The 26,752-nt window shown below is 38.3% G+C and overlaps 1 protein-coding gene across 1 annotated transcript in view; it reads left to right on the top strand.

The window, feature by feature from the left end:
- The window catches only part of LOC122814459 (zinc finger protein 91-like), a 586,949-nt gene that overhangs the window by 163,043 nt on the left and 397,154 nt on the right, over positions 1-26,752 (top strand). The gene's annotated exons all lie outside the window — the stretch shown is intronic.

Raw genomic sequence — 26,752 nt, 5'->3', positions numbered from 1 at the left:
TTGGCATCTAGTTAGAGCAATCTCTTAACTTTTACATACACATCAAGAAACTAAGAAATAAAATTAGCTACCTCCTTTTCTAGGCATAAAAAACATATTTAGTTTCTCGCTGCATGTACCAGAGCCACCATAGGTAAATGAATACTACTTGCATAGCTAGAATATGGTTTAACTTTTTTGCCACTGCCTACAACAATAACACCACAAGTCTGCATAATCTCCAACAACATTTCCTTCTTCATAACTCCCCCAGCAGGTATAGTATTATGTGCACACTTTCCAAAGCTAAATTGTTCCCCATCACAGGTAGTGCTACACTTAGTAGTTTATATCCTTAACAAAATACTCAGCCAATAAATCCCTTTACCCCTTGCCATGAGACTCATTGCCTTTACTTCCACTTGAAATCTCAGGAGCCATTTCCACTCTGCACTATAACCTTAGTCTATCTCAGCAAAGCACCCGTGTTCTGACAACAGTTCCACAGTACTTAGACCCAAACTCTGGCAATCCCCCACCCTACATTACAGAAATGTTTACCTACACCTAATGTTGATCTCAATTCAAGCAATTTTGACAAAATGTGGCACCGTCACGTGCCACATAACAGGACATGTCATTTAAGTAAATCTACCATATCCTCTAGCAACTTATTCTGTGTCACTCAAATCTCACTCCTACAAACATGCCAAATACTTGTTATATAAATATGTGTTCAGGGTGGTCAGAAAATGTCTACTTCTATTTTATGTATGATCATCTGTCTTACTCTTTCAATATACTGACTTCTGTTTTGCATTCATATTGTCTATACCTCTTGGATAAAACTTCTTCTGGATGTTTTGACTTCTGTACAGACTGTGACCTTTAATTTTTGTTGCAGTATTATTGTAAATTACATCCTAGGTGGAGACTAAAATTGGTCAGTCTATGGTCACTGCTGTACCCCACCTAATACATATAAAGTAAAATAGCATAATAAGATAAAATCTAAGAAATATATGTACATTGGTCAAAGCCAAGTGGTTAGGACAAATGGATAACAGTATTCAACAGCTGATGTCCCATGTAAGTGTCCTCCGATCTTAGTGTAGGTCATCCCAGCTTGGTAACAAGTGCTTGTTATGAGACTTTTATCAGTGTAAGTTGAAGCTTAATCTTTCACTAATAAACAAGAGAGGGCCCCATTTGAAGAGAGCTGTCCTACAGGCCTAGGTGCATCTGGGCCCGCTGGGTATATTCCAAACATATCACTTAGAAAGGAGCCAGGCTAAGACCATCCTAATGTATTGAAGTCTGAGATAAGTTATTCACTGATATGTGATATTAATGAAACCTTTAGGTATTTCTTTTCAACTATATATTCTCCAGTGGACTAGGTGCCAGGGTTACAAATAATTAAAACAAGATTCAACTCAAGCACTGAGTCGATTGCCAATAAGATACTAAATTTAGGACACTTACCTCTATGAACAAGTGAGCTGACAGTGATAATAATTTCCAAACCAGGAAACTATCCTTTAAAAAAGTGAGTATTATTAGCTGATATCCTCAATAAATGTAGAAGCAAAATGCCTTTATAAATTTAGAACTATTTTCTGAGATCCCTGATAAATACAGATGCAAACCTCATTTTAAATTTGAGAACTGTCACGTGATAAATACAGATGCAAAACTGTGTGCAATGGTCACCTGGCATGTCAAATCTCCACAGTTATCCGTAAAACTATTCACACTTCTCAACCAGGATTTATTAAGGGTAAATTGAATGCTGATGACATGCAAACTCTCATTATGCAAGCACAAAGTTTCAAACTCCAAAAAAGACACCCCTGTGGACTTTTTCATGACTCTGTACGATAGGAGTACCTTTGGACTGTACATGCGCGGTTTAGCATCTCTTTCTCGTTTACTAGAGCAATAAGACCATTATATACCAACACACTCGCTAGAGGTTTAAGACGCTGTGCATTTCATCTCTGCTTCTCCTGTTTAAAGGCACAGACCGGGCTGTCCATTATCCCCAAACCTTTTTTGCTTTCTGTATAACTCTTAGCATACTAGCCAGGAAGATTAAAACTTCCCCTGGAATGGAAATCAATGGGACAAGCAGCCCAATTATACTTGAAATGATGGAAAATATTAATAAATACATGAGCATGAGAGTAAAGACATCCAAAAACAGAACTACTTCCAGTTAATCAGCAGATGTATATGCCAAATCCCACTTTGACCTAATTTCTAGCCCATCCTAAGAATTTAGCCACTAAGCTGCATCGGGAACCAGCACTTACGCTAACCTTGCATGTGAAATCCATATGGGATTTTATTTTTTATTAGTACAAGAGCACATCTACCACAGGTTAAACCATTCTTGGTGGGGAATGATGATAGCTGTTAAAATGATATATTCTAAGCAATATTATCTCTTTAGGTATCTTCCTACATCCAAGACTGAAAGTGGCTGACTAAGATAAAGAAAAGCTGGTTCAACAAGTTGTATGGGATAAAAGCAGAACAGCACTTCCTACACAAGTTATAGCCATGCCAAAAATAAAAAGAGAGGGTTTCATGGATTTAAGAATTTAACCTTGAACGATTTGTAGCTCTGCTAAAAGATCCCATAACACTCTGGGCTTTATTAGAAGCAGAAAAAAAAAACAACTAGAGCTACTAGATATATTATGATGTTTAATATAAGAACTTCATAATTAACAAATGTAAATAAAATAATTAGTTTATATTAAGCTCAGTACTCAAGCTTAAAGAATTATTTAAAGATACTCAAAATGTGTTTAAAAGAGAAAATCATTTAAAAGAACAACTTTGTTAAAAAGGTTCTGACATTTGTAAAAAAGTAAAAACGAAGATAGTAATTATTTTTACCTTGTCATAATTGTCACTTTTGTAATATATACATGAAGTTATTTTATTCATCCAACTATAAGTCCACACTTCAACTTTAAAAGTTTTGTTACATGTTGAACTGAGAATATTATATATATATTTAGTTACCTGTGTAAAATGAATTTGTTTCTACGCTAGTAAAAATAATACAAAAGTTAGAGAATGTGTGAATATCAGTCAGTCATTCATAGAAAAGTTAATTAAACTGCATTATTTAAACATGTTAATGAAATGGGTAATGATCGTGAATTTAAATTTAGGGTAATATGGAGAATTTTTAAAGATTTTAGGGGAAGAGATATTTTCTCTACAGACTTAGCAGAGTTTAAATGCATTAATTATTTTAGAGCAAATGTTTTTCAAGGTTTGAACATGACTGTTACCATTAAACCTATTCTGAAATAAAAACGATACATTCTAATTTAAGTATTTTATAGCTATATATATAATTTATATCTGTATTTAATGAATATTTTATTTCTGATACGTCTTTTTAAAATACGAGTGCTGTGTTCAGAAATATTTATTGTTTACTAATTGTTAACCAATTAACTGTATAATTGATGTAGCATTTAAACAGGTCTGTGCTGGTAGTGATTTATAACATTAAAAGAGCAAGTCTTAAAAGATTTTGTTGTGTTTTAATATATTTGATGGTTTGGAGCTCCTGCTCCCTTTTTCTGTTTGATAATTTGCTTTTTGGTGAGCTTCATTTAGTTGCTGCATCTGTTTTTTTGTTGGCCTTTATTTGAAGCAAAAAATTTAGGAAGCACCTTGCAACAAGGACTCTGGTGATATAGAATCTCATTATCGTCATATTTATAGACATGCTACACCCAAGCAATGACCTTTAATGCAATAAAAGGATATAGAAGGACATAGAGTTTGCCGTCTAGACATTCTACTCTGAGGACACCAAGAGTTAAAGATTGGGGGTGACAGATTATGGTGTTAAGACTGGCGGGACAAGATTATTAAATGTGCTTTGCATTTGGTACACAGAATGAATTTTAATCTATATTTAAACTCTTTTAGCAATGTCAATCAATTGTAACATCCTCCTCAGAAAGATCTTATGATGCACTGCAAACTAAGACATGCTATTCCACATTCCTCTCTACTTCCAAGCAGTAGTTTGCTAGCATGGGGCCTTTCTTCAGAGCTTGGAGACCATCTCCATTTATCAGTAGGCCTGGAACGACTGAAAGTATTTCATTTCCATCAACTGCACACCCAAAAGTATCAAGAAACAATGGTAACCATTTGAAGTGTCAGGACTTGCAATGCCAAATTCCAGAATGATGAGACTTACTGACCGAAAATCCAGACTTAATGTATGCTAAGTTCAAGATTGCCATTTCTTGGAATATTCCCTTTTGTCAGAGGTAAAGTACTCTCAGAGTTAGTATGTATAAGTGAAGGGGGTGTGGGGTCTAGCCCCATTTTGGGGTGCAGAGGGCTTGCACCCTGCAAAAGAAGTATAAAAGAAAAGAAAAATAGTTGATATTCTCTCTTCTCCCATATTTTCAGTCTTTATTTGCCATTTTGGTACTTGACATTGCAAGTCTTAGCATTTCAGTAGGTACGCAGAGACAATCTGCAAATGTATGGTAAATTACAACAATAAATTTAAACAGCATAGTTCTTATTTTGTCACGTGCACTGGATAGCAAATGGAATTGGTCAGTACTTTTTTCTACTTTAAACTTCCTTACCCATGAGGTTCTTATACAAAAGTTACTGGAGTCAGGTAAAGGGGAGAGAGAATTATTTCAATACCTCTTGCATTTGTGAGACATGTGGAACTTCCCCAAACTAATAAAAGTCATGCATTTTCAGATTGTAAGTCTGTACAGCCTCTTTGAGTTAAAGAAGATATTATGGTTAGGTTACTAAGTGAACATCCCTCGCCTGTTATAAATATTATCAGATGGTACACAATGTTAATGCACAATGAGGAATCAATAGTACTGATCATTATATTTATCTTTAATAACACCTTTGTATATGGCTTCCATAAGGAAATCATTTGAAACATTTCAGCATCTAAGTTAATCTCCTTTATGTAGTGTTATATGTGTCTTTTGAGGTCTACGTCTCTACAGGGCCCAGGCTGATAACCTAGCCACCAATTAATTCTCCCACTAGGATCATAGGATCATAGGAAGTTACTAGGCTATTGACCCTGAGGCCCTTACAAGCCTAGCCAGGAATTTAGCCAATGTTCTGACAAGTCACCACCTGATGCCCCTGTCCAGCAGAGACACAGGTGGAATCCCAGGGGTGTATTTTCTGTTCCCCATCCAGTTTTCCAGGTTGTGCTTAAAAAGGGTTAATGAGATACTCTGCTTGACATGGAGAGGGAGTCTATTCCACAGAAAGGGAGTCTCTGGAACACAAATATGTCCCTCCAACAAGTCCTATTGATGTCACAGACCAGGTTGAGGTTGCGCATGCAGGTTACTTGAATGGAGCTTGACTTGTGGATATGCAGCAGTCCCATCAAGGCAGGGTCTGAGATTGCTTTGTATGCCAGACAGAGGTCACCTCTGAGCAGTCTGTATGAGACTGAGTAGAGGGAGAGGGCCTTTAGCCTGTGTAGGGTAGATGTTTAAGGCCCTGCATTCCCCTGGTGAGGAACTTCTGTGGTCTGTCCAGCTGCTGCATGTGCTTTGTGAGGTACATGACGAAAGGGGCATTGTACTCAATAATGGGTCTTATAAGGAAAGAATACAGGGATGTTATGACCACCTTGTCCCTGGATGAGATACCCTTACTAATGTGGTGGGCCATGTAGAAAGCTTTCTATACAACAAAGGTAATAAGGTGGTGAAAAGTCAGTTTGCTATCAACCTGGATGCCCAAGTCCCTCACGACTGACTGCATGCTTAGACCTTGTTATTAATGTGGTAATTTGTGGGGACATCACTCTCAGCATAAGGGACAATGGTGCATTTTTGGTATTCAGTTTGAGGCCATGGGAAGCATTACATTTGCTTGTGTAATGCATAACAGAGAGGATTATCATCTAATGAGTAAATGCTCTAAAGTCATGTTGTGAATATCTTGTGCTCCTTCTACTGCTGTGTTTAACATGCTGTTATTAATTTGTATTTAAAAATGTTCTTAGTTGTTTAGTGTTCTTTGTTGTACTAGTTCAAATTCATACTTGTGTTCTTTGAGATGTGAAGCTCTTGGTTTGCAATAAAAAAGAAATCAAGTGTCTGAAGAGACACAATGTGCTTATGTTACTACTGAACTTAAGCACAGAGTGAATGACTGTGAGTTTGTTAACCTGGTTGATTGGAGACAGAATCGTATTTGAAATCAAAAATGGCCATCTAAATGACAGACTACTGAAGACAGCAGAACTGACATGGAATAAATACTGATGATCTGTCTAACGTGCAGCTCAAAAGTTTGATGGAGGGGTTAGAAGTATGTAAAATAAGCAGTACAAGTAAGAAAGAGATACAAATAAAATGTATAACTTAAAAACTAATAAAATGATGACATGAATGCTACAAGGCCCTCCAAAGTAATTGTGATGGCACCTGCTAACAAAGAGCAAACAGGAACCACAATCAGTGTAAACACTGCCTGCAGACATGAAATGTTGTTCTGTAAAGCATTTACTCAAACTATACTTTTGTCAACATTATTTTTGTTGACTCTGTAAGGCGTGGAATCAAGTGCTGCATTAAGAAACTGTTTTAGAAATAAACGCACAGCTTGTAGCTGAAACATATGTGGGGATAACTGAAGTGAAGGCAGCTTGTCCCTTCAGCCAGTACAGTGCATGCTTCACACAATACATTGATCTCCAAGACATTAACAAGTATATCAAAAGGGACCATTATTAATTTCAAAATATTAGCGGTATTAGTAAGTAAGCCAAATGCTAGATTGTTTTTAGTGATGCAGATGTCTTCCATGGGGAAGTAGAAACTGTACTTCAACAGACAAAGTAATCAACATAATAAATATGATTTTAGCCTGCATTGCCTCAAAGAAGGAACATAATGTATGTATTAATAAAGTTCTGCTTGACAGGTTGAGGTCTTAACAGTTTGAATATTAACAGAGCCACCTGTTTAATATGTGCATCTTCTCTGAGATACACCGGCCAGTTATTGACAGAAAATGGTCTACAGCTCCATGTTTATATGTAGTCACTAGGAATGCACTCCAAGAGACCATTAAGGAGACTAGCTCACATTCTCAATTGCCCCACATCACTATCTGGTTACGTGACTTAATCAAAGTCACTGTAGCTGATGAACTCAAAGCTACTGGAAACATTCAGAAGGGTCTATATCACAGCATCAAAAAGCCATTTCTTCGAACAACTTTTCAGTCGAAAATGCCATTAATCGAAATTGCTTTTGTGAGACTTTCCAAGATGGTGGTCGTCTGAGCAGCACCTTCTCCACATAGCTCCTACATTAATCAACTAAACTACTGCAATAAACCAGCAAATCCAAAAAAAGAACTCCCAGTAGATAAGAATTACCTGCACTGAGCCTGATTCACTTGCATTAATTTAAAATTTGGTAAATCAGCAAGTTAAACTTAGTTCTACTATTCAGCAGTCACCAAAATGAGCATACACGAGGAAAATAGAGGCCTGTAGACTTCAGCACCCCAGCAGCAGACAGCAACCACGAGGGCAAGAATCAAGCAAAGCCGAGGTGAAGAAATGCCCAAAGATATTGAAGGTATGGACATCCAAACATCCAAAACAAAATTATCAGCTATTTCATCTCCAGAAAAAGATGTCATCCCTAAAAGACAAAAAACATCCAAATCTCAACAAGAGTAAGTGAAGGAATCCACTAAGCAGAAGGCCGATGTTACCATTCAGATGGATGAGCTGAAAAGCGCCCTTTTACCTCTGCAATCCGCTATACAAGGTTCCTCTGATAAACTGAATTCTTTTGGAACCACAATCAACCAAATTGAGGATATATTAGAATTAGTAGAAGGGAGATCCAAAACAAACGAACTGGAAATTGAACACTTAAAAGCTGATCTAAAAAATAAGGATAAAACAATATCTGATATTCAATTAATAATTCTGGACCTGGAAGCAAGGAGCAGGCAAAACAACCTTATTGTCAGGGGTCTACCTGAAAAATATGAGCAAAGTCAACTGCTTCCTACCATCAAACAAATCTTCAGTACCCTGATTCAGCCAAGAGACCCTCCGGCAGAATGCACTATTGAAAGAACGCATCATGCCCTTCAAAAACAAGAAAGTACCTCAACACCAAGGTCCATCTATGTAAAACTTCTAAATTATTAAGACATTCAAGCCATCCTCTCATCCTACAAAAAGTTAAAGCATTTCACTTGGAACACTCATTCAGTCTCCATCTCCCAGGATCCTCCCCAAGAAATCAAGGAAAAGCGCAGTAAATTATCTCCTTACTGTGCGGATCTTATCTCACGCAAAATCAAGTTCCAAATGAGGTTTCCAAATACTTTGTCCTTTTATCATAAAGATATTAAATATGCAATGGTCTCTCCCAAGAAAGCTGATCCTATTTTTCTAAAATGTTTTGGATCGGCTCCGGTTGCCTAAATGAGCTGTCTGTAATAATAATTCTCTTACCGGAGAATGTATATGGTAATTCTGGCCCCATAAAACTGTTCTCAATTCAGTTTCCTACCTTCTTATGCCTATAAGAAGTAATTAAAGCTCATAAGTTAATTCAGCTACTCACCTACAAGCCCCAGGAATGTTAAATACAACTTAGGGCATCCAGGGGGACCCTTTAGTGGTGGAAAGTTCGACACTGATTAACAGGTACTCCTAATCAAGCAGGAAGCAGGAAAAAGAAAATTCTTCCTACTGATTGGCTTGCCCAACATGAAGCAGCACAAGGAGCGAATACCTCCTGTTTAGCATTTCTTTAAAGAATGCTCTCGGTCTGGGACGCCGGCAGAAACTGTCTTGGTCTGCAAAATATGCAACTCTAAAAACTGAACACTTTCTCAGCAAAGCCTTGCTATTTGCAAAGGTGAGAACTGTTTTGGACATGTGGGTCCAGCTTCAAGATGACTGAATGAAATGCACTCTCCCTTAGACCAATCCCCGCAAGTATTCCCTTTTGTTAAAATCTTTGCTGTGCAGCAGATTACGTTCCAAATCTATTAAAGGAAACTCGACTAATTTTGTCATCTTTTTTTTTTTCTCTTTAGATACATACTCTCTAGAATTTATATTCATGTGAGAAAGTAAGCTACTGACCAACACTCCAAACTATTTTAAGCAGCTGATTTAAAAGGGGGGTTTTGGTAACTATATATGTTGGATTACTTCAGAGGCTGGCAAACTGAACACAGGCAGAATTCCCTGCTGAAGTCAGATAAGACAGCCATTGAAGTCCATTTCCTTTTAGTGTTGTATCAGACACAGAAGTGAGGTGTAAAGTCACCTACACATAAACATTCGGCGTGCTGTGCTATCTGATTCCCGTTTTAGTGCCTCCCGACTGGATCACTCTGATAGAGATGATTAACCTCTGTGGGGCGAATGTGAGCTAGTGTGCCTCTTTCCGATCCCCCCAGATGAAAAAAGTCACTCATTTATCAGTGGCCTGATGCTCAGGCACAATGTAATGACCTAGGCTTCTAGGGGAAAGCCTGATGTAAATTAACCTGACATAACAAAGGTCATAAATCCAGTTGGGGACATTTTATGTCAAGAGTCATAAGCGACTGGGGAACACAGTTTTTCCTTTTGCGTTTTAAAATTTTCTGCATTTCTTACTGTGTGTTACAATCACTTGGACAGCACCATAAGGTATTACTGCAACATTTGGATCGTTGGTTTCCTACTAATGTTATTCTGGGACATTTCTTGTCATCAATACAGCAGTAAATCAGGATATAACCTGAGAGAAGGGAATGAAAATCAAATGTATGAATCAATATCCGACTATTTTTAGAGAGATATTCTTCTGTACATTTTATTAGACACTTTCTGTTTGATCAATAATTTGATACTAGTGTAAATAGTTGCTTAATTAGTTCCCCTGCCTTATGTCTATTTTATAAACGGGTCAACAACTAAGCACTTGCTTATTCTCTGTAGCGGGTAGAACCCTCAGGAGAAGCTAGCTGGATTAGATAAGCAGGGTTAAAGATGACATCTTTTGGAAATGACTCAAAGATGTATATATTTTGTAAATACTGTTTTAGTTCTGTTACACTTGTTTACTACATAATTATTTTAGAGTCATGTTTTCCTATTTGTTATTTTGCTGTGCCTCTCTCAAATATAGGGGTTAAGTGGGTAGGCACTTGGGTAGTTTTGAGAGAGTCTTGTGCTGCGTTTTTATTAGTGGTCACACTCAATTCTAATCTACAGATCAAGGTTGAGCCACTTATTAATCTATTCCTCTCTAGTCACTCTATAAACCCAAACAATTTAATTCTTAGTCCCCTTAAGTATAGATAAGGCCTGGAATATTATCTCCTGGAATGTCAGAGGACTCCAGGATAAAAAAAAAAAAAAGAAATTTACTAATGCACCTACTGACTAAATCAGTATCAGATATTTGTTATATTCAAGAATCACATACGATTAATGAAGACTGGGGCAGGGAAAAGAACAGGAAATGGATAAAAGACGTTATTTAATCGGGATCCAGCTGTAACTCTAATAGAGTAGCGATTATTATTAAAAACACATTTAAACCATCTATTATTGGCAAAGGTGCTGATCAGGAAGGTAGATGCTGTTACTTCACGTGCCTAACTCCACTTCTCGATAAGTCAATTCTATTCCTAAATATTTATGGACCATGCTCAGGACAACAGGGATTTATCTTAAAAGTGTATAATATGCTACTTAACTTTCCTAACCATTTTTATATCCTTGGGGGGATTGGAATACAGTAATTGACCCTAAAATGGACCCTAATAAATCCAAAACCTATAACACACAAGACTCCCTAGCTTTCATGGAATTAATCTCTGACTTTGATTTAGTCAACCCAATATCCTTTGATAGTCAGACCAGGAACAACAACATTTACACTTACTTCTCTAAGTGTCATAATTCTTGGTCCCGCATAGATTTCTTTCTAATGTCTAGCACATTAACTAACTGGCAAATAAAACTTTCAACTGAGCCTAGATTCTTTTCAGATCATTCAATGATTGCTTTAGGGTTAAACTTTACACCTAACCCATCCCTAATTAATAGACGTTTTAACTGGTCTCTGAACAGCAATATCTTGAAAGACCTGACAGTTATTGAAGAGATTACCAATATTTTAAATAAATTCAACCCTGACTCTCGTGACCTTGATATCCCATATGAAGTTTGCTGGGCAGCATGTAAAACTGTTCTTAGGGGTATATTTATACAAAAATCCACCTACCTTAAAAAAAAGGAAAGAAAAGGAGAACCACCTAATCTCAGAGATTAATAATCTAGATAATACGCTTCAAGTGAATTACACCCTAGCTATGGAAAATTATACGATAAATAAAGAGAGCTGTTTGAATTACACCACTCCAATTACTCCTTTCAAGAATTAAGATTCATAACTAAATATTCCAAATGTATTCAAACTCCCTCTAAAGCACTAGCTAGATTGATCAAAAATAAGCTTAATTCTCCCAGAATTTCCCTTATTCAACATCAGGATACATTTTATAAATCAGATGCTCAAATTATTGAACTATTTCACCAAGTGTATTCCAAAATGTATGCTAGCTGTAATCTTCAAACACCATGTGCAGAGATGGAAAACTATCTTGGCAACCTCACATTTCCAAAATTAAATGAAAACCAGAAATTTTTCTTTTCTACTCCTCTGACTATCCAAGAAGTTATAAAGGCCATTGAAAAACTTAAACTAGGGAAAGCTCCAGGTCCAGATGGCTATTCCCCACCTTTTTACAAATCATTCAAAGATATCTTAGCTCCCATCCTACTCAAACTATATGATTGCATAGCAAATAATGGCATTGTAGACCTCTATATTAACCAGTCAAAGACCATACTAATCCCCAAGAACAGTCTAGATAAATCGAACCTTAACAATTACAGGCCAATCTCCCTCATGAATATTGACATAAAAATGTTATCTGCCATACTAGCTGAAAGACTTAAAAAAGTTATAAATTCCCTAATTTCTGTAGAACAAGCAAGTTTCATGTCTAGCAGATACACTTGGGACAATACTTTAACTGTGGAGACTATCATTAACCTTACCAAGAAGGATAGAAACCCCAAGATACACAATGATATTAGATGCATGCAAAGCATTTGACAGGGTCAATTAAAACTTCCTGTTCATAGTGCTATCTTACTTCGACATCTTCCCTGAATTTGTCAACATCAGCAAAATACTATATAATAGCTCTTACATCTACCTTTATATAAACAAGCAATATTCACAGCTGATAAAAATCTCAAACGGCACTAGACAAGGGTGTCCTCTGTCCCCTCTTCTTTTTAATTTATATCTAGAACCTTTCTTCCTATCTATATTACAGAAAACATACCACTCAATCCCCAGAATTCTCAATACCAGCACCAGCTTGACCGCATTTGCAGATGACCTGAACATTTACTTTGAACACCCCATGTCGGACATTAAAAAAAGAATCACTTTCTTGAACACATTTGCTTATATCTCTGACTATCAAATTAACCAAAACAAATCATATATTTTCCCAATCAATCCTTTAGTCCGTAGTCAAAACTTTTTTCCAGACTCATCTTTCCACATAGTATACTCCTTCAAATATCTAGGAGTCTCTTATGATCACTCTTCTTCTTCCATTTTACATTGCAACTTAACAAATGTATGGACGGCTATTTCACAGGATATGTCTAGATGGCAACAGATGAAACTCCCCATTCTAGCTAAAACTTCTATCATTAAAATGAATATCCTGCCAAAGTTTCTATATCATCTCCATGTATCCCTCTCCTTCACTCCTAGTTCCTTTTTCAACACAGTACATAAAGCATTTGCGAAATTCATATGGCACCCCAAATCTGTAAGAGTATCTTATCAAAGACTTATCCTTCCAAAAATCAAGGGAGGTCTTGCTATGCCTGATCTGCAACTATATTATAGAATTATGCATGCCAATAGAATAATTCCAATTGCCAGTCATAACCCAAATTATGACACATGGACTCCCCTCTGGGTAAAAATGTGGCATAATCATGCCCTGATTAACAAATTTAACCCTAAAGCTCTCCTGTTTTTAAGTCCATCAACTCTCAAAGATTTGAAACTTCAGCATACCTTAAAAGTCATAATCAAAACCTTTCAGGAGTTATTTAAATCCCTGAACCTAGAAAATGCACTTCTCCTTTTCCAGCCTATCCACCTTAACCCAAATCTCAAACTGAACTGCAGCATGATCAATCTGACTGAATACCCCTTAATAAGAGAATACACACTATGGAATATCCATAAACATAGTCGCTCATCTCTAACAGAATTTCAAATCCTCATAAACTTACCTAAAAAATATATATCATTATTTTGAGGCAAATAAGGGAAATTATTATATCTCTACTTCATGGCCACACTATTACTGATTCTGACTGCAACCTGGTGGCCAAACTGCTACAAAACTTAGCCAGCAAGAAAAGTATGCTGTCCTCATCATATAAACTTATTATCTCAATTCTATATCAGGGAAAAATTGTATACACAGAATATTGGAATCGTCAAGGGACAAATCTGTCAGTAGATCAGAAACTTTCAGCATTAAATCCACACTTCTGTTTTCCCCATTCAAAAAGCTTACCCATACACAATTTATGGTTACTAACAACTTATACTTCACTCCAGTCCACTTAAACAAATTTGACTCAAATGTGTCCACCTCATGTCCCTGCTGTTCCTGTCCCCAGGCAGACATCATTCATATTTTATGGTTCTGCAGATATTCCCACAGTATTTGGTGCCCTATCAAGGTGAGACTTGACAAAATGGGTGACCATAAATCAACCCTCTCCTGGGAAATGGCATTTTTATATGTTACCAGCCTTAAAATACCTAAATTTAAATTACATATCTTAGTTACACTTTGTCTTTTAGTTAAATTTTACATTACCAAACATTGGATAGACCATTCTAAGATGTCCTGGAGAGGTTTTAGGGGGTTTGCTGTCAAATACATTACTTCTCAAAAACTTTTAATAACTAAACCCCATAAGCAGCCCTACCACCAAAAACTCTGGAACTTCGTATTTGAACTCTTGTCTGACAGCTAACAATTATGCTTATCTATTTCCTTTATCTCTCCCTGTTACCCCTATCCCGAGTTAAAGGTGGCTCAATTCTAAGGTAAATACTAATTCTCCTCCTAATAACTACTCCTCAAATATTAACTAAAGAGTAATATAGTGTGTGCGGTCATTATACCTATCCTCTTTCATCTAGGCTTACATTAAGTAAATTCACAGTGATTTTACTGTTCTTAAGCAGCACAATTGTATATATTGTATATAATGTGTAGTGTTTGTGTTCTCTTCTATTGTACTATACATGACTAATCTGCAGTTGTTTGTGATATATGAGTATAGTAAAATCAATAAAATTTCTATTTGAAAAAAAAAAAATTACTTTTGTGAGATTGCGGTACAGTGAAGATTGTAAAAGTTGCCCTTTCTTCACTGTAGTATGATCTCGGAGTTGGTATATATATATATATATATATATATATATATATATATATACATATATATATATATATATATATATATATATATATATATATATATATATATATATATATATATATATATATGGGTCTACCTGACATGGTCGACAGTTCATATGGTCGACAGTTTATTTGGTCGACAGTTCATTTGATCGACAAGCATTTTAGGTGGGGGGCTTCGCCCCCCCCGCACCCCCAAATGTGGGGGGCTGTGCCCCCCCAACTATATATATCAACTCCAGGGTTGCACAACATTGGGGAAGGGGGCAAATCTGCTTGTCGACCAAATGAACTGTCAACCAAATGAGTGTCGATTATATGAACTGTCGACCATGTGAAGGGGACCCATATATATGTATATATATATATATATATATATATATATATATATATATATATATATATATTTAGTGGGGGGGTTGGCGGTGCAGCCCCCTACAAGAGCAATTTCTATTAACGGCATTTTCGATTGAAAAGCCATTCGAAGAAATGACTTTTCGGCATCATGATTTAGACCCCCATTCAGAAGGCTAGTGACAAATCATTTATGGAATTCTTAAGCATGGTACAATATCTGTCTAAGTTTATTCCTTACTTGGCAGACATTGCAGAACAGCAAAGAAAACTACTAGAGCATGATGTAGTATGATATCGGACAGCAGAACCACAGATGAGGTTTGAGTTGCTATGATATTGAACAGCAGAACCACGGAAGAGGTTTGAGTCGCTAAAGGGCTTTGTTGCTGCAGCCCTACCTCTCAAGTATTTTTTATTTTATTTTAAATACTTTGTTGAATTTTATATAGTTCAAGAAAAAATAAGGATATAAACAAAAGAAAATTAACTATTGACATAAATGTCTACATCATACATCACAATACATGAATCAAAATTCTAATCCATAGTAGAGTTACTAAACATTGAGTATATATTAATAGTTATCTATTGAAAAGTTCAGTTTTAACCAACAATTATATTTTGATGTTATTTTGTTCATTTTCTGCCTAATAGTAGCTAATTATTTTCTAATAACAATCAAAAGACTTATCCAAATCCAAACTAATTATAGATATTTTTTATTGTTAGCATAATCAATTATAACAATTATTCATCATCATCATCATCATCATCAGCCCCCTTTTTCCCATTTTCTACATGGGGTCGGGGTATCATGTTAACTGTCACCAACTTTCTCAATTCAGTGCCTGCCTTCTTCAACACTCATGCCTGACTGTCGCAGATCTTCTTTCACACAATCCATCCACCTCTTTGCTGGATGTCCTCGCTTCCTCTTACCTTCTTCCTGTTTGTCCCAAATCTTCCTCACTAGATTGTCTTCTGCTTTTCTACACATGTGCCCAAACCACTGTAATCTGTTCTCTTTGATCTTTTCTGCAATTGGAGCTACTTTGGCTTCTGCTCTTATGTCCTTATTTCTTCGTCTGTCCCATAGTGTGCATCCTACCACCTTTCTCAGGCACTTAATTTCCATCACCTCTAGCTTCTTCAACTGTTCTTCCTTTACTGCCCAGGTTTCTGTACCATACAGTAGTACTGGTTGCACCACTGTCTTGTACACCTTACTTTTCAGCTTCTTTGGCATTCTTCTGTCATAGACTACACCTGATACTCTATGCCAGTTGGCTGCAGTCCCTCTGGTTCTAGCTTTCACCTCTTCATTCAGACTTCCCTTCTCCTCAACTACTCCTCCCAGATACTTGAAGCTGTTTACCTGTTCCACTATCTTCCCTTCTATCTCTATTCTCAGCTTCTTCTGATTTCCCCAATTTGCTGCCGTTACCACCATCTTATCTGTGCTTAGTTTCATCCCGTGCGCCTTCAGATTTGCATTCAATTCTCCCATCATTTGCTGAAGGTCTAGCTCAGAGTCTGCCTGTACTGCCACATTGTCTGCATACAGCAGCTTTGTTGATCTGTCCCCTCCAACCTGTTTGCTAATGTAGTCCATCACCAGTATGAACAGCAGTGGGCTCAGAGCTGAACCCTGATGTACACCCACTCCCACTGGGAACCCCTCTGTAAGGCCGAACACTGTTCGTACTTGAGTCATTGGGTCCTTGTACATAGCCTGCACTAATTCTACCAATGTTTCTGGGACTTCAAACCACCGCAGTACTGCCCAGATCAGCTTTCTTGGGACCTTGTCATATGCTTTCTCAAGTCTAAGAATGCCCAGTTGGACTCTCATCTCATCTCTGGCTTCTTCTCAAGTATCTGTCTCAATGCAAACATCGGGTCAGTTGTGCTGCATCTTGATCTGAATCCAAACTGCTCATCTCCCATCTTACATTCTACTACTCTGCATATCCATTTATCAATCAACCTCTCCAGAACTTTCATGCAATGTGATAGGAGTTTGATGCCTCTGTACTGCCCACAGTTGTGGACGTCCCCTATGTTTTTGTACACTGGCACGAGTATGCTTATTCTCCAGTCATCTAGGATACGCCTGTCTCTCCACACTGCTATTAGTACCCTCAGGAGCCATTTCTCCCCTATCTCACCCAGCATCTTTATCATATCTGCTGTGACCTCATCTGAGTCTGCTGCTTTCCCTGACTTCATTTTCCTTAGTGCTGTTCTTACTTCTTCTAAGGTGGGCTCCTCTTCTTCTCTCACTGTAGGCTGTTTCTGGGGCAGTACAGCTTCTGTGGGGTTTTCATCATTCCGAAGCTGCTGGAAATGCTCCTTCCATTTGCCTTTGATGCCCTTTGGACTAGTGAGCAGGTTGTTGCTGGCATTCCTTATGGAGGGTGTCTGACTATCTTCTTTATCTTTTTGTCTTTGCCTTGCAACGTGAAATAGTTTCTTTGTGCCCCTTACTGAGTCACTTTCCAGAAGTTGTAACAATAGCAATTATAGCAATTATTCTTTTGATGTTATCTTATTGTCTAGGTACCATAAATCAGTTTGATCTTGCTCTATGAAAGTAGGAAGAATTTTTAACCTATTAGCATAAATACATAAAAATTAATTTAGCAATGTTATGGAACTATATGAAGAACAGAAATATAAATTCTTATCTTGTTTTAGTATTTATGTTTTCAAGGAGGGATTATTGTAGTGTTTCGGCTTCTGTAAAAACTTTGAGTAAAAGGAATACAATTTCTTGAGGTAATAATTTAAATAATTCAGAGATGAGCCCATCATTCCCTGGGGCTTTATTCTCTTTTTCTTTCTTTTTTTTCTTTTTTCTTTGTTCTTTAATGTCTAATTATTCTGATTATTAAATTTTTCATAGCAGTTCTTGAAACAATCCAAGATGTGTACATATCAATAAATTGCCTAGAACTGATAGGCAACTAATATGGTTGGATCTTAATTTTATATATATATATATATATATATATAATTTTTATCTAAGGGCTAACTTATGTATACCTGACATTTCCCAAGTACTGCAATGTTCTTTTGCCTACAACTAAACAAGTAGATGCTTGTCAGCAAATACATAATAATAGTGTATGCATCCAAAGTACTTACAGATGCAGAAATGTATTATGCACAGACAGAAAATGAAATACTTACTGTAGATTATTGTGAAGACAGAAGTGGTACCTGACACCAAATGGCATGCTGGATCGGCACTGATGGAGTGTGAATACCACCGCTGAAAACCAAGCATGAAAGATAGGTGGTATCACTGCCAAGAAAGACTGAAGTGATAGCAAAAAAAATACACACAAATCTGTTTTAGTAAATAGTTTACAAAGTACAACCTAGCTCCAAGACCATAAAGGGAATATGGAGCTCCATCCTTAGCAAGAGATTTCAACCTCCACACCCTGACTGGACTGCATACAGGTCACTTAAGAGTTGAGTCTTCCACTGCTCTCGCTGAACAAGTGCTTGCCAGTGCCCCTTTATCACTGATAACTATCTTTCACACAAACTATTATTTTTCACACACACACACACACACACACACACACACACACACACACACACACACACACACACACACACACACACACACACACACACACACACACACACACACACACACACACACACACACACACACACACACACACACACACACACACACACACACACACACACACACACACACACACACACACACACACACACACACACACACACACACACACACTTCCAGAGAAGGCTGTCAGAATTATTCAATTTCACACAGCATTCTTCCAGTTTGGTAGTACAGCCACCATCCTGAGGCAAGTCAGTGCCCCCCAGTTACCTGCCTGCTTTTAAATAAAGCCATATATGAAAAAGAATTAAGCTCTCTCTCACTGGTAGTCAGATGAAGCATGCCTCATAGGCAAGTGCCCTAAAGGTTCCTAATCTGTAATGTAAATTATGATTACCTTCTTGACAAATAAACAAGAGTACATATATTTTTTTATTTTTGTTTACCAAGGTAGTACATCAATCAGTATTTATGCATTTTAGATTCAGTCTGATTGAAATGCAGAACTTTTCACACAAAAAAGGCAGTTCAAAGTAGTTATACAGACAAACTGTATATGTACTTTATAATAAGCAAGCAAAGTATATTGTGAAATGTACAAAAATAAATATGGTGTGCCGGTGCATAAAAAGTCACCAAAACAATACAAACTGAACCACGCGGACTGTAGGACACGTAATTTTATTCCAGAACAATGAAATGCTCCAAATGTAAAAATGTTAAGCGCTTTCATCAATAAAAAAAATGACTTCCTCAAAACACATAATAGTAAATCAATTAAATTTATATACTCTCCATATTCAACAAATTAAGCAATTACACTTAATAATACCCTAAAAGTAAAATGTCATATGGAGTTGTAAATATTTAAACCAAATAATTAAAAATAATTAAAAAATGCTGGTTAAAAAACATTCAAATTTCACTATTATTAATCTGTTGTGAAATATTTAATAAATACTAGCCAAAAGAACTTAAATGTAAGTAAATGAGCTTAAATAATACAGAAACAAATGCAGTTATAAAGTAACACACACACACACACACACATACACACACACACACACACACACACACACACACACACACACACACACACACACACACACATACACATGCATATATAGGTTCATAGGTGTGTACTAGGCTAATGGCCCTGGTGCCTTTACAAGCCTAACCCATAGAAGTGCCCTGACATCGTGCCACCCAACGTTAGGTCTCAGTGTGTCTATCAAGAAGAGCCACTGGAGTGATCCCCAGGGTGAACTTTCTATTTCCCATCCATTCATCAAGATTTCTCTTGAAGAGGGACAGCTTGGTGCTCTGCTTGACATGCATGGGAAGTCTATTCCAGAGCATGGGCAGTCTTTGGGGGGGGGTGAGAGGGGGTAAAGTTGGCACTGAATCTGTCAGCCAGTATGTTGGCAATATCTGTTGGTTCAGTATAGGAGGTACCATTGTGCAGTAACTCAGAGCAAATCTGGGTATTACTGTAGAGGTTCTTGATATAACTATAAAAGGCTTTGTGATTGTTTTTAGTGTCTGCTGCAATTCTGCCTTCATAGCTGGGTTTAGAGGATTTGATGAGGGATCTCAACTTTTTGTTGAGGCTTAAAAAGGGAGTTTTTCCAGTCTTGGGACTTCACATTTTAATGCAACAGTTTCTTCCTTCTGTTGTAGAGTTTATTAATGGCAGGGGACCACCAGATTGGCTTCCTTTTTTGGAGGAGAGTGTCGTGGTTCTGTTGGGTATAGCTAGTTCCATACATTTATGTACGTCAGGCTAATGGGGCGATAATTCTCAGGGTCTGTAGTCGCTCCCCCTTTATGGAGCAGGATGACTGTAGAAGTGCACCATTCAGTAGAGACAAAGCCTGAAGTGAGGCTGTGACTGAACAGAGCACACAGATGTGGCGCCAGTTCACTTTGTAGTTCCCATGGAAGCTGTATTCTTGGCCTTGGACAATCCAGCTTTAACCTGGGCTGCAGTAATGCTGGGTGCCTGGCATTTTTCCGGTATTGTGATTGGTCCTTTGGGGGGAGAGATGGGTAAAGTTGGCACTGAATCTGTCGGCCAGTATGTTGGCAATATCTGTTGGTTCAGTATAGGAGGTACCATTGTGCAGTAATGCAGAGCAAATTTGGATATTGCCATGGAGGTTCTCGGTATAACTATAAAAGGTTTCGTGATTGTTTTTAGTGTCTGCCGCAATTCTGCCTTCGTAGCTGGGCTTAGAGGATTTGATGTGGGATCTCAACTTTTTGTTGAGGATAATAAGGGACTTTTTCTAGTCTTGGGACTTCACCTTTTTCTGCAACAGTTTCTTCCTTCTGTTGCAGAGTTTATTAATGGCAGGGGGCCACCAGATTGGCTTCCTTTTTTGGAGGAGAGCATTGTGGTTCTGTTGGGTATGGCTAGTTCCATGCATTTATGTACATGTTCGTACAGTGCATTGGTGTATGATTCAGCAGCCATGCAGCTATTTTCCATTGGCATGGGTGCAGTGAAGTTAGCCACCTCTATTTTTAGGAGTCCAAAGTCAGCTTTGGAGAAGTTTTTCAAGGTGGTTACCTTTGCAGGGGTTGGGTGAGATGTGGATTTCCATGGTGATTAGTTTATGGTCATATCTGACCAGGGAAGGATTGACTACTGGTGTAGAGCAACAGTCGTCCATGTTAGAAATAACCAGGTCAAGGATGTTGTTTCCTCTAGTGGGCATCAAAATGACCTGGTCCAGGGCATTGGAATTGATTAATTCCATTAAGCACTGGGCCAGTGTATTGGTGCTTGAGTAGTTTTCCCAGTTGATGGAGAGTTAGTTGAAGTCTCCTAGTATGAGAGTGTTGGGTTGGACCTTGATAAAGTCCAGGGTGCTTAAGAACATGGAGTGAGAGTCTAGGGCCATGGTTGGGGACCTATAGCAGGCTATGACTTGGATCGCAGTTTTTCCCAATATTAGTTGTACCTGAAGTATCTCAGATGCATTATGCTGGGCTACTAGTCTGAAGGTGTGCATATCCTTTATGAATATGGAGACACCACCGCTTTTGTAGCTTTGGTCCATGTTTCGGGGCTGAAAGGTGTAGAATGAGTTATAGCCTGGTAGTGCAGGGGTGCTTATTGCCGCTTTAAACCAGGTCTCCATTACAGCACAAATGTCGATGTTCTCCATTTTGAGGAGTGCTTTGAACAAGTGCATCTTGAGATTTAGACTGCTAGCGTTGAGCAGCATGACCCTCAGATTGCATTTATTTATAGCTGTTACAGTGGTAATTTGGTCTTTGGAACACCACCTAAAAAAGACACTATACGGATGGCAAGAGCCTTAGCCAGTACCAGGAAACCCAGAAGTGACAGATGCAGGCCATCTCTGGCAAAGCATCAAGGTCTGTCAATCATGTCATCTCAAGCAGACAGACACTGGATCCCCTTAGAATGACACCAGAAACTTAGCCAATTGTTGAAGTCAATCATTTTTTGTTTGTACTGCGGTATCATTCTGAGTAATGGTAGGATACTGCTCAGGGCTAGTGTCATACCTGCCTGGGCCACATAATCCGAGAGCTCCACCATGTCTCTTTTCATGTAGTCCAGGGCGGTGCATCTCAGGTCATTCACACCCACATGCACAATGTCAGAGTCATACTTGTACTTGTTATGGAGTGACTTGAGTACGTGTGTTATATGTCGGATTCTGGATCTGATAGACATCTATTACCTTCTCCTTATTCAGCCTAGTGAGTGGGACATCTGTGTGCCTCACTATTGAGTCATCTATGATTAGTGTATTGGGCAAGGTGTTTAGCCTTAGGGCCTTAGGTTGAGGGACACACACACACACACACACACACACACACACACACACATATATATGGATCGCCTTTATTTGATCGACAGACCATTTGATAGAAATTAATTTGGTCGAAGTCTCATTTCATCGAAAACCAGTATTCAAGGCATAATACTGGGATTTGTCCCCCTGCCCAATATCATGCGACCCTGGAGTTGATATATATATATATATATATATATATATATATATATATATATATATATATATATATAAATATATATATGTATGTATATATTTATATATATATAATCAGGGTGTGTGTGGGGGGCATATTTTCATTTAAAAGAAGAAAAGAAAACAAAAAGTACACATTTTAAATGAAAAAAGGTGGGGGGCTTTGCCCCCACACCCCCCAATGCGGGAGGATGCGCCCCCACACCCCCCTGACTATATATATCAACTTCAGGGTCACATGATATAGGGGAGGGAGACAAATCCCAGTATTATGACTTCAATACTGGTTTTCGATCAAATGAGACTTCGACCAAATAAGTTTCTATCAAATGGTCTGTTGATCAGATAAAGGAGATCCATATATATGTATTCAGGTAAATGTGTGTGTGTGTTAAGGGGTTTGGATAGGGGCTCTGGTGTGTGTCAGTGTGTTTTGTTGCTGTGATGTGTGTGTGCGAGGAGAATGTAGCTTGTGTGGTGGTGTTTTGTGTGTGTTTGTATGTAGTGCGACCTCGGAGTGAGAATATTTAAGTAGGGGGGTGTGGGGATGCTGGGGGGCTTCCCCCCCTGCTTTCATGTAGTAGAGAGATTGTGTGTGTTTGTGTGGAGGATGGTGTGTGTGTGTGTGTGTGTGTGTGTGTGTGTGTGTGTGTGTGTGTGTGTGTGTAGTAAAACCACGAAATTCAAAACCTCTGGTATTCAAAGTTTTGAATTTCGCGGTTTTTAGTTTTCGTTGTTATGTGGATTCTCCTTCTTGGGCTAGAGATACTGAAATTTGAGATTTCAGTATTTCGAGCGTCTGTAGTGAATCTATATATATATATATATATATATATATATATATATGTGTGTGTGTGTGTGTGTGTGTGTGTATATAAAAAAATCTGGCACACAGGGACAATTAAAAGAAAAGATAATGAATGTAGATAGGATGTATACATGAAAAAAAATATAAACTATGCTCCTGATATCTATGTTCCCTGTCTAGCGTACTACAACAATACTATCTTTAAATAAACAGCTATACGTCACACAGACAAGACAAGCATCACTTTTCTTTTCTTTTCAATATGCACAGTCATACAAAAATGTTCATTCTTCCATACCCCTGGCCCCCATGTTCATGCCATTATGTTACTGGTGAAACATATCATTAACCCATTCTTTTACTCAGCATAACAGTTGCAAAGGATTGTGGGAGCACATTTGTTTTCCTTGAATCCTGAATCCCAGCTGTGTTTTAACATCCTTTCTCCTTGTTTGTTATATTAGTAGCATGTGCAACCATATCGACAGACACAGCACAGTTCCCTGTCCTTTGACATCAGGATAAAGTGTTTAATTTTTACTCGACACTCCCTGGTGTGGGTGTTACCCTTGGTATCAATCAGAAGATTCACAAATCCGTGATCCAGAAACAGATGTCCACTTTATACCATGTCAGAGTTGCTCAGTGTGCAGTATTGCCTGTATGAAAACCTTCAACCATTACAGGGATGACAAGACATTCTGCACTGTAGGCAGAATGCCATTGTGTGGAGGGACTTGGAGCAGACATTCTTGTTGAGGGCAGTGGTAGACCAGTTGGCATTCATTAGTCCATCCATGTTGCGGTGGGGTACTGGAAACCAAGGTCATAATAGAGGATCACACTGTAGGAGGGAACAGAAGTTTAACTGAGATGGCGCAATGTATGAGATGTCCTGGAAATGCCGGCACTATGCCATCACCACAAGTTGTGGTCTCTCATCTAGATATGGTCATAGCTCACCCAGCACCACTGAGACCTAGATCTCTGGCCAGACATGTTCTTATGACCATGGTTGATATTAGTCCAACTCCACCGGAGTACACCCCCGCCAGGGCAGCCCATTCAGGGTCCCATAGTTCAATGCCAGGACACTTCTCAATAACTGTGCCGTGAGTAACGCTTATGTTTTAATATGGGTAGTAGTCACTAACATTCTGCTGCAATACCACAGTAAAGACATGCTGACACTCCCAATTATGCACTTGATGTGCTGCACCATTCTCTGGACCAGCTGCCTCTTATTCCTACACAGCAGGCCACAATGATACACCCAGCCAGTGTTCCAGGCCTTGAATATCCACTCAATCGCTGGAGGAAGTGATACTTGAAATTTCACAACTCTGTATGAGTGGTACTGCAGGCACCATCGCTAATCCCTCCATGTATGCTAGTGTTTATGTCCCATGTCATTTTGCCCCCACCTGTGCAAACGATGATGAATATCCCCTGCCCAGTCTGGCTAATGTAGGTATGGTAATGGGGTCTATATTACAATGTCGAAAGACGAGTTCACTGAACACGTCTTTATCGATACATAAATATCGACCTTTTAAAATGCTGAACAGCCACTGCTAGGCTGTCATTTGGGATTTGTCCTTTTCCCCACTGTAGTGCAATCTCGGAGTTGGTATATTTAGTTAGGGGGGGTGTGGGGGGGGTGAAGCCCCCCACTATGTAGGGTTTGAAAGTTTGGTTTGTTTGTGTATGGTTGAGCAATTTTTTTCCCTGGGAAAACAATTTGCTGAAGTGGCCATTTGACATTTGAAAAGATCAATATATTTAAGTGTCAATAAAGATGTGAACTCGTCTTTTGACATTATAATATAGACCCATGATAATATAGGTTGTACAATGTGGACAGTCAGTGTGGACTGTTAACTCATACCCTGGGTGTATAAATATTTGCATCAGTTCTTGACTGTGTTTTATCTTGTCACAGCCCATAGTTGTAGACCATATGTCATCTCTCATGCCCACCTATGGCTTACCCCAGGGCACGCTGCAGTTGGTTACTCTGACATCTCCTCACCTGGCTCTACCTGTTCTGCTTCCACAGGTTTGTCAGCCACTGCTATGGGATCCTCTTGCTGTAAGTACTTTTGTAGAACCATATTATGTAATATGGCACAAACCACATATTCTTGCAGAAGGTCTCAGAAACATAATACAAGGTGCCACCAGATGCACCTAGGCAGCAGACATGGGCTTTCAGTACTCCAAGCACACATTCAGCAATGTTCCACATTTGTGGCATTGCGATATTGTACACTATCTCAACAATGGTTTGAAGCCATGACTTCAAGGCATTTCCAGCATCAGCTACAATACGCAACAGCAAACACTATTGAGTGATCCTTTTTGGCATTTGTGGTTGACAATGTGTGTACTTAACAACTAGATAACCTTGTGGATGTGGGAATCATGGGAGCTGTCTGAATGGCACACAGACACACTGTATATAATACCATGTGCACTTCACACCACCAGCAGTTAATGGAGTCAAGTCTTTCTGGTTGATATACTGGATGGCAAATGGAGGAGGTGGGGCCTTGATAGCACTCTGGGTGCAATTAATGGCTACCATAACCTTAGGGGAAATTGGTTATATCATATTATGCCCTCATAGTGGTGGTTGTCTTATCTGCTGTCTGTGGAAACCAAATATGCTATTCTACATAGATCAACATCATTTCAAGGAATTACTGTAGAATTTATAGAGCTCCTAACATGCCGCCTGTTAGGTACTGAAAGTTCCCTGCAACCAGAACAGTTAATGTTAGAAAGAAGGCTTTGTGCCCAATGCAACAGACATCTCTTTTGATCTCATGTGCACATGCCTACCAATTCCCATATGACATCTCTGCCCACATGACAATGATTGTGCAAGCATAGTTTAGCAGCTGCTGATGGACTCCAATAGAGCAAAGGGTAATAGCAAGCAACATCACGGACAGTGGCTCTGAAAGCAGCCAGTCATCCATGCTGACATACTAAAGGAGATACTACTCCTGTCATCCTAGTGTGAGTAATACCCTGGCCTGCCAACTTTGACAAAGCAAACTATGAGTACAAGATGTAATAGAAAATGAAATGTTACAACTGATGTTTTGCTTTATAGTTTTCTTCAGAAATAACCTCAAATATAAAAATAAAAATACATGACACTGGTTTATTTTGTATTTCAGGCTACTTCTGAAGAAGACAATGAATTAAAACTCTGCTGGAAAATATACCTCAACATTAAAACTAAAGACACTTGGGAATTTAAAATACCTATTATATGTGTGTGTGTGTGTGTGTGTGTGTGTGTGTGTGTGTGTGTGTGTGTGTGTG

Source organism: Protopterus annectens, chromosome 10.part0, assembly GCF_019279795.1.
Source record: "Protopterus annectens isolate FY-2018-M chromosome 10.part0, PAN1.0, whole genome shotgun sequence".
Lineage (NCBI taxonomy): Eukaryota > Metazoa > Chordata > Ceratodontiformes > Protopteridae > Protopterus > Protopterus annectens.
This window is presented reverse-complemented; position numbering and strand designations above follow the sequence as displayed.